This window comes from Amphimedon queenslandica, unplaced genomic scaffold (assembly GCF_000090795.2).
Source record: "Amphimedon queenslandica unplaced genomic scaffold, v1.1 AMPQUscaffold_13243, whole genome shotgun sequence".
NCBI classification, from domain to species: Eukaryota; Metazoa; Porifera; class Demospongiae; order Haplosclerida; family Niphatidae; genus Amphimedon; species Amphimedon queenslandica.
The window spans coordinates 119,267-127,219 of NW_003546521.1; the positions used below are offsets into that span (position 1 = coordinate 119,267).

Consider the following 7,953-nt stretch of genomic DNA (forward strand, 5'->3'; position numbering starts at 1 on the left):
ATTTCAGCTTTTCTTCTTTCTCCTACCCATGTGCCATGATTTAGCTAGCTAGTTGTTGACCACACCGATAACTTATTTTAATTATCATTATAACTATGCAGTCAATAATAATTTTTTTCAAAATTGCTTAAAATATCACAGTACAAGTAACACATATCACTCAGGTGAATTCCAGCAGGCGAGTCCATTGCACCATAGTGGTTCATAGTTAGAAGCAGTGACTGAACAAATCATATTTGAAGAAGATTGTACCATAGACTATGATTGTACATCTTCTTTGTTAACCTAGGCTTGCTGCTACAGAAGAAACATCACCTAGAATAGATGTCATGGTGCATGCAGATAGCTAATGCTTCACCACTTGCATTCAACTCATCAGAGTCCTTTATATAAAGTAAAAAGATTCTACACCTGCTTTCCTAACCTTTCTTTTTGCTAGAGAAGTCTTTGGACAGCATTTTAGCCTTATCTTGCTGACCGTTTGTTGCAAATAAGCTCAGACTTGTTGATAGCTGCCATTTTATTCATTGTGACTACACCTGCTTTCAATGAAGATTAGGTTATATAATAGTTAGACCATTGACCCTGGCCCTATGCCTGTACATACATACAGACGTTTTCTCATCGGTGGCTGGTCATCTTGTTAATCATATTCATGATATTCACAGTTTTAATCATTATTCATAGTATACATAATGACATGCAGAAACGAGTTTCAACCCTTTCCATTTAAAAGCAAGAGAACATGTCGGCATACTCTGTGCATAGATATAATACGCAGAACTAATATAATAGATATAATACTGTGTATTATATCTATGCTCTGTTAAAGTTGTTTTGGACGTTTTATAAGAGATAGAGCAGCTATATGTGGTATGTAGGAAGTTCTTTTGCCTAAGACTCTACCTGTCAGGATTCATACAGAGGCTTTTTGAATTTAGATTCTTTTTTGTGAGTTGTAGCCCATTTTGACTCTACTGATGGTCATATCTCAACTCTGGAGCCTTTTTTCACTAAATCCCTCTATGTCCCCATAGAGGAGGTAAATAAAAGCAGTTTTTGTGAAGCATAAAGTTATATGATAGCCCATTGCCTAGATAGTGTAGGCAAGGTGGCTATTTTCTTTTCATTTTTTCTCACATATTTTAAACTTTTTGGCAAAATAATAATTTTCACCACAATTAATTTTTATTGCATCAAAGCTCAAGGGGAGTGGTATAGGTGTGATCGAAACCACGTGGAGTCATCATGATGGTACTACAGGAATGTAAAGGAGCTTGGCTAATAGACAAGAGCGTGTTTAGTGCTCCTAGTCAGAGAGCTGTTGCAGAGGATAATGGACTCCATGCTTGCCTCAGCTGACTGTCTCGTGTTATCCTTGGAGAGAAGGTTAGAGAGAGAATAGTTTTACCAGCTTGACATGTACTTATGTTGCATAGATGTCTGAGTTGAATCCAATCAAAGACTGAGCATGTTCCCATTTCATCTGGCCCTGCCTCTTTGTTGCACCACTGCACAACGAAGAGGAGGGACCAGATTAGTTCCGATTAAATTTGGATTTTTTTACAAAGTTTTAAAGTTGTTCAAAAATTGGGCCAAAGTCTCTGTACTACAAGTACAGGAAATTTCTTCAAAAATGAAAAGGAGATGATTCAGCATTTTCAATCTTTTCTGATGTATTATGTTGCATAGAAAGTTTGAGCTATTTCTGATTAAATTTGGATTTCTTACAATTTTTAAAGTTCCAGGCTCCCCATCAATATCAATGATTCATATTATTTATTCATAGTTATTAATTATTTTCCTCTCTCCTCTCAATAGGCTCCAGTCTTGATACACTAACAGTACTTGGTTCTCATAAAGGTGACCTCATTCTCCTAGCTAATGACAGTTCTTTAATACACCTCACTCTTCATTCCTCCTCATCTCAGCAATAATCTCTGGCTCTCTCTTCAGTCTTCAGTATAGAGCCAAACATGGAGTCCTTCCAGTATGATGATACTCTTCCACAATATGTCGGGAAGTTGAACGACGTCCTTTTTAAATGGCCACTGCTGTTCACTCTCACTGAGGACAGGATTGTGTGTATCCTAATTAATGTCCCATGCACAGTCATTAGCCTTGGTTTTTTTTCAAAAAATGGCTAAAAATTCACCCTCAATTTTTATTACATTTTCTAATACATTGATGTCCTTATGCTGTGTAGAAAGTTTGAGCTGAATCCAACTTTAAATTTTTAGAGTTACAGCCATTTTAAGAAATTTGCCAAAATATAAAAAACACACAAGGCTATAGCCCATGGTTTTTTCCGAAAAATGGCTAAAAGATCACCCTCAATTTTTATTAAATTTTCTGATACATATTGATGTCCTTATGCTGTGTAGAAAGTTTGAGCTGATTACAAATTAATTTTTTGTGTTACGGCCATTTAAAGAAATTTGCTAAAATCTGAAAAATACCCAAGGCTATAGCCCATGGTTTTTCCTTTAAAATGGCTAAAAATCACCCCAATTTTTATTAAATTTTCTAATATGTATTAATGTCCTTATGCTGTGTAGAAAGTTTGAGCTGATTCCGACTTAAATTTTTAGAGTTACAGCCATTTTAAACAAAAGCCGAAATCTGAAAAATGCCCAAGGCTTATGCATGTGTACAATGATTCTCCTTTCTTTCTCTATCCTCTCCTTTCTTCTTGTTATTTTTTTCTCCTTGAGCTATGTACATGTACATGTACATTAATCATTAATAATGTGCAATTGTGATCCTTAACTTCATTATTATCCAGTGGTCTACAGTGTCTCTAATGCTATGATCATTGCTGCCATTCATCCACTGGAATACTGTAGAATGTTTAGCTATAACACTCCAGGTAAATATTTACAATTTTATGATAAATATAAATTGAAATTAAAATACCTCCTATTCTTTTCATGTTTAGATGGTCCCTCTCTCTTACAAACTCTATCTTTGTCATTATTTCATAAAATCTGGGTCTCTCCTGATCTAGGAGTGTCTCTTAATTCATTGGATCAATGTTCCCTCCCACTCAATGTACTGGAGACTGGAACTGAGACATAGTGTCATTCTTCCTTAGGAATAGAGGTAAATGATACTATTTATAGTACCATGCTATTGATTGACACTATGCTATTGTAGTGTATGATGGTATCATTGTCTATTGTAGTAATTGATACTATTTATAGTAACGATGCTAGTGTACACATTTGGTAGTGATGTACTAATTCAAAAATTGCCCATTGCACAAAAATTTGTTGTAGGAATCAACTAAAACTTTTTTATTAGCAACAGACAGACAGACGTAAATAGTAATAATGATGTATATTGCTTTGCTTGGCTTGTCCCCTTAATGTTTTACATTGATCTTGTAATAATGTGTAATATTGGGAACTGTGATTTCAATTAAATAGTAAGCAGATATAGAAGTGAAACACAACTGAGTATATGAAAGAACAGCATGCGCATCTTAGTAATGTGAGAATGGCAACTACGCTAGGGTCAAAGAGGACTTTAAATGAGAATGGAATAATGAAGTAGAAGGAAAAATGAATGAACAACCAAACACAGTAAAAGCATGCACTTATACTAAAAATCATAATACATCATATGATGTCATATTGACAGTCTGTCTATAAGTAGAAATAGTAAAGGCCACAATAAGGATAACACACATACATGTACATGTAAGTAACAATAAGAATAACAATAATAATACATGCATAATGATCATTACATAACATTTGTACAAATACAAGAACAATGATTACATAGTAATAATAATAATGGTATATTGTAGTTAAGTGTACATGTACATAAATGCATAAATGTCAAGGCACCATTATTATTAATAAGTAATAGCTACAAACAAAATAAGATACTATAGGCAGCCATCTTAACAAATTTCAATAAACAAAAGAACTAGACAATTAACTGGTTTGATGTACGATATTTATCTCTAATGTTAGTAGCAATAGATTTCTCTTCTATTGTATCCAGTGCTGTAGCTAATGACGACCAACTGGGACCTCCTTTCTCTCTCACTTTATCTTCTCCTCTTAACCAGGCAGACATACACTGTCTAAAGCACTTCTTAGAGTCTCCATTATTATCTTCTTTGATGTCTTCTAGTGTAGGCTGATTGAGCCCTAGCTGAAGACCAAGATCATGCCATATATGGCAAGGTAGTATTGTTAGCTCTTCAATGACAATATCAAGATCTTTAATATCTATAAAAATAATAATTAATAATGTGTATATACACTGTACAGTCTACACTCCCACTACTAGACAATTGTGATAATGCATATTATAACATACCTAGCTTTACTGTAGCTAATGGTGTCTTGAATTCTTCAGTTACTTTAATCACTTCCTATACAATAATAATAATAATAATAATAACTGATATTTGTCACTGTGCTTGTTTATCAAGGTGATATACATCAGTAGTGTATTGCTGAAAGGTGAATTTAACAGATGTACAAGTATATATTATTAGTAGTAAAAGCCACACAATGACAACCCACAGTTATGACAAAGACTGAGTAATTGATAAGAAATAAAATTACTTTTTAAAGAAATGACCTTTTGATTATTAGTGCTTGTATTAATGTATCAAACAGTTTGTGTGTTAATTCTTACCCTAATATCACGTCCTCCTAATAGTGACAGGTTACTAATATCTGATAATGATTCATCATATAGGATCTCCTTCAATCTTGTACTTGTTCCATTATCATGAACTATGCACTTTTCTCCTTTGTCAATAGCAGATAGTATCTTTTTCACGCTATACACTGTCCTTTCTCTTGTTGTATTCACAGGATAGGCTAGTTCTTTAGGATCAATAACTAACTCTTTTACCTTTAGACTGGGACAGGATTCTCTATAAACACTCATTACCTCTCCTATCACATCTCTTCCTACTGACATCATAATGTCTTCATCAAAGGACATCATTACTAGTACACACTGGCTCTCATCCACAATCTCTACCAGTGATCCTACGCCATGACTATTAGACCAATAAAGTCCATTCTTCCAAAATGTACAACATCGCTTTAACTTGTCATCTTCTTGAGGTAGAGCCATTTTGTAAGCAAGACGTAATGAGAGGACATGGAAGTATCGAGGAGGAAAGAAATGATGTTTACTAGTACACTGTAGACACCAACCAAACTGGTACACTTGACTAGTCATCTCATCAGGTCTATCAATAGACAAAAGACATGGAAAGTGCAACAACCTTTCTCCTCTTCTTTCTGTCCCTCCCTCCTCCTCCTTTTCCACTGCTAACTGATGGAGGTTTGTCATTGTTAGGAAAGATGGATTAATTTCTTCACAGAGTTCCATATTCTTCAGAAAGCGAATCAACATGTCAGGATCATATTCAGGGAAGAGTCTAGTCAGACCAGACACACTAACAATACCAGTATTGCTAGCAATGTCAACGTGTTCTTTGAATGTCTCTGGAGCAAAGAGAATCCCATCCACTTCCGTTAGTAGTATACCCTTATTCACAACAACCCATACCTTGTCTTCACTTTTAAGAACACTGATCAAACCAGTCAACTGTAATGAATCTAAAACATCTAAGATTTCTTCTCTTTTATATTGTATAAAATAATCATCATTGTCCTTACCAGCAGACATTACATCAGAGAGGGTGAGTATATTCTCTTTCCTTTCCTCCAGTAGACCATACATCATGTGACAATAAAGACTCAAATTCCTTCCACTTGTACTACGAATGGACTCACAGGCACTAGACAACTTATTAAAGAAGGAATCCATACCACTCCCACCAAGCTTACGACAATCTAGAAAGACACTATCACACCTTTCCCTTACAATAATCTTTTGTATTTCTTCCTTTCTCTTTATCCTTTCAACAGGATTACTTATCTCATCCACATGACTGACTATTACAATAACATGGCATTGATTAAGAGCTTTCTGTGCTTCATTTGTGACAACTGTTAGCCACTGATAAAGCTGTTTGACTGGTTCCTTCTCCAATATATTGACTACTATGAGGAACACACCACCAGAACCTTGTAAGAGATTCTCAATGACAGCACTGTGACTGGAGTAGTATTCTGAATGACCAGCAAAATCATGAAGAATGATGTTACCCAGTGTCCTGTGTTTTAGTTTATAAGGAATGATACCAGCAGTACAGGGCACTACCCCTTCAACATTTTTGAAGGAACCAAGAAGAGTAAAACTAGCTGTGTCATTGATGACATGACTAAGAGTACTTTTACCAGCTCCAGGATTACCCACAAGGAGAACGTTAACATAAGAATGAATTGGATGAGATGATTTTATATCACCAAACTTCTTAAAGATAGGAAGAGTATTAATCCCACTTCTCTGTTTCTTTTCTTTGGCTAGTTGTAATGGTGTTCTTCCCTTATTGTTTTTAGCCAATGGATCACATTTACCAGTTGATAATAAACATTCAATAGCTTCAGAATGACCCCTATAAGTAGCAGTATGAAGAGGTGTCCAACCATTCCTGCCAACAGCCATTGGATCACAGTGACACTCATTGATTAAATATTTGATTACATCAGGTGAGTTGTTATAAGTTGCTGGCAAGGTGGCTGCATGTTTAACAACATTGTCACCCTCATTGTTAGTAGCTATTGGATCACAGTGATGATGATTGATCAAGTACTTCATGGCATCAAGTGATCCATTAGCAGCTGCTCTGTGAAGAACAGTGTTTCCATACTTATCAGGAACCTTTGGATCACAATGACACTCATCAATGAGGTATCTCATCACATCAACATGATTACCTACTGCAGCATGTTGAAGACAAGTCCGACCTCCACTATCTCTTTTGTGTTGGTCACAGTAATATTTAGTGATGAGATTTTTTGTAGCATCTAACCAGCCATGCCTTGAAGACAAATGAAGTAAACTAGTGTTAGTCCATCCTTCATAGCTTCCTTTAATTTTATTTGGTTCCTTTACTAATGCTAGTAAGCGAACAGCTTCTCTATGATCTCTATTTTCAAAGGCAGTCCAACACTTGTCCTCTAATGACATCTTGTGATCAGTTTATTAGATTCATTGTTACCATATTAGGAAGGAATTTACTCACACACACACACACTCACACACACTCAGACACCATGATTATCATTAATTAAGTGAAGAAAAGTAATATCAGCCTGCATGTAGCTAAAATTAGTAAGGGTTTAAGTAACATATGAAAAAAGATAAAATTGCAATCATAATGTGTATAATACTTTTCATTTTTATCTCTAATGTCTCGATCGTTATTTTTAATATATCATAGTTTTTGCTGACAATCATCAAATCTCTTGTTACCAGATCATTCAGTTTCTCTTCCCTCCTGTCTCTAATAAATGAGTACTTTATGTATTCTTACTCTTCAAATCACTAGCTATAAATACCTCCCTCAGCTCCTCCTCTTCCATTCCTCCTCCTCCCCTCCTCTGATAACCTACAATACTGTACAGTCTCAAGCTTCTTCCAACAGATCTCTAGTGGTACATGTAACAATGAGTAATGGGACAAAGGAGGTAACACCTGTTAAAGTGTTAGTGTCACGTACCAGAAGTTAAGAAATTAAATAAATTGCTGATTAAGAATCTCATGGGGTGGTTTGTCCTTTTGATGCATGCTTTAAGAGTATAAAGCCTGGTTCACAATATGACATTAGGCTAGCGTGCCATCAATTTTTAATCAAAAGTGTGGGAAATTTGACCTTTTGATGCATGCTTTCCGCTGTAATCGATCCAGATTCGATTCCAGTGTCAACGTAACGTCAAGACTAGCATAATATTGTGAACCAGCCTTAACCGATTCAACTTCAGTGTCAATGTAATGTTATATAAGACGAGTACCAAAAAGCCAATAACTGTACAACGACCCACTAAATAATATACCATCAGACAG

At 35.3% G+C, this 7,953-nt stretch overlaps 1 long non-coding RNA gene across 3 annotated transcripts in view; it reads left to right on the forward strand.

Moving 5' to 3' along the window:
* The window catches only part of LOC109584138 (uncharacterized), a 26,195-nt gene that overhangs the window by 14,291 nt on the left and 3,951 nt on the right, over positions 1-7,953 (forward strand). The window contains exons 1-4 of one of the 3 annotated variants that reach the window (XR_002185863.1): positions 1,204-1,389; positions 1,822-2,085; positions 2,786-2,869; positions 2,939-3,102. This is a non-coding gene — a long non-coding RNA (uncharacterized LOC109584138). Of the gene's footprint in view, positions 1-1,203; positions 1,390-1,793; positions 2,086-2,785; positions 2,870-2,938; positions 3,103-7,953 lie in introns of those variants that run through there. The other 2 variants (XR_002185862.1, XR_002185861.1) reach the window with 2 other exon arrangements.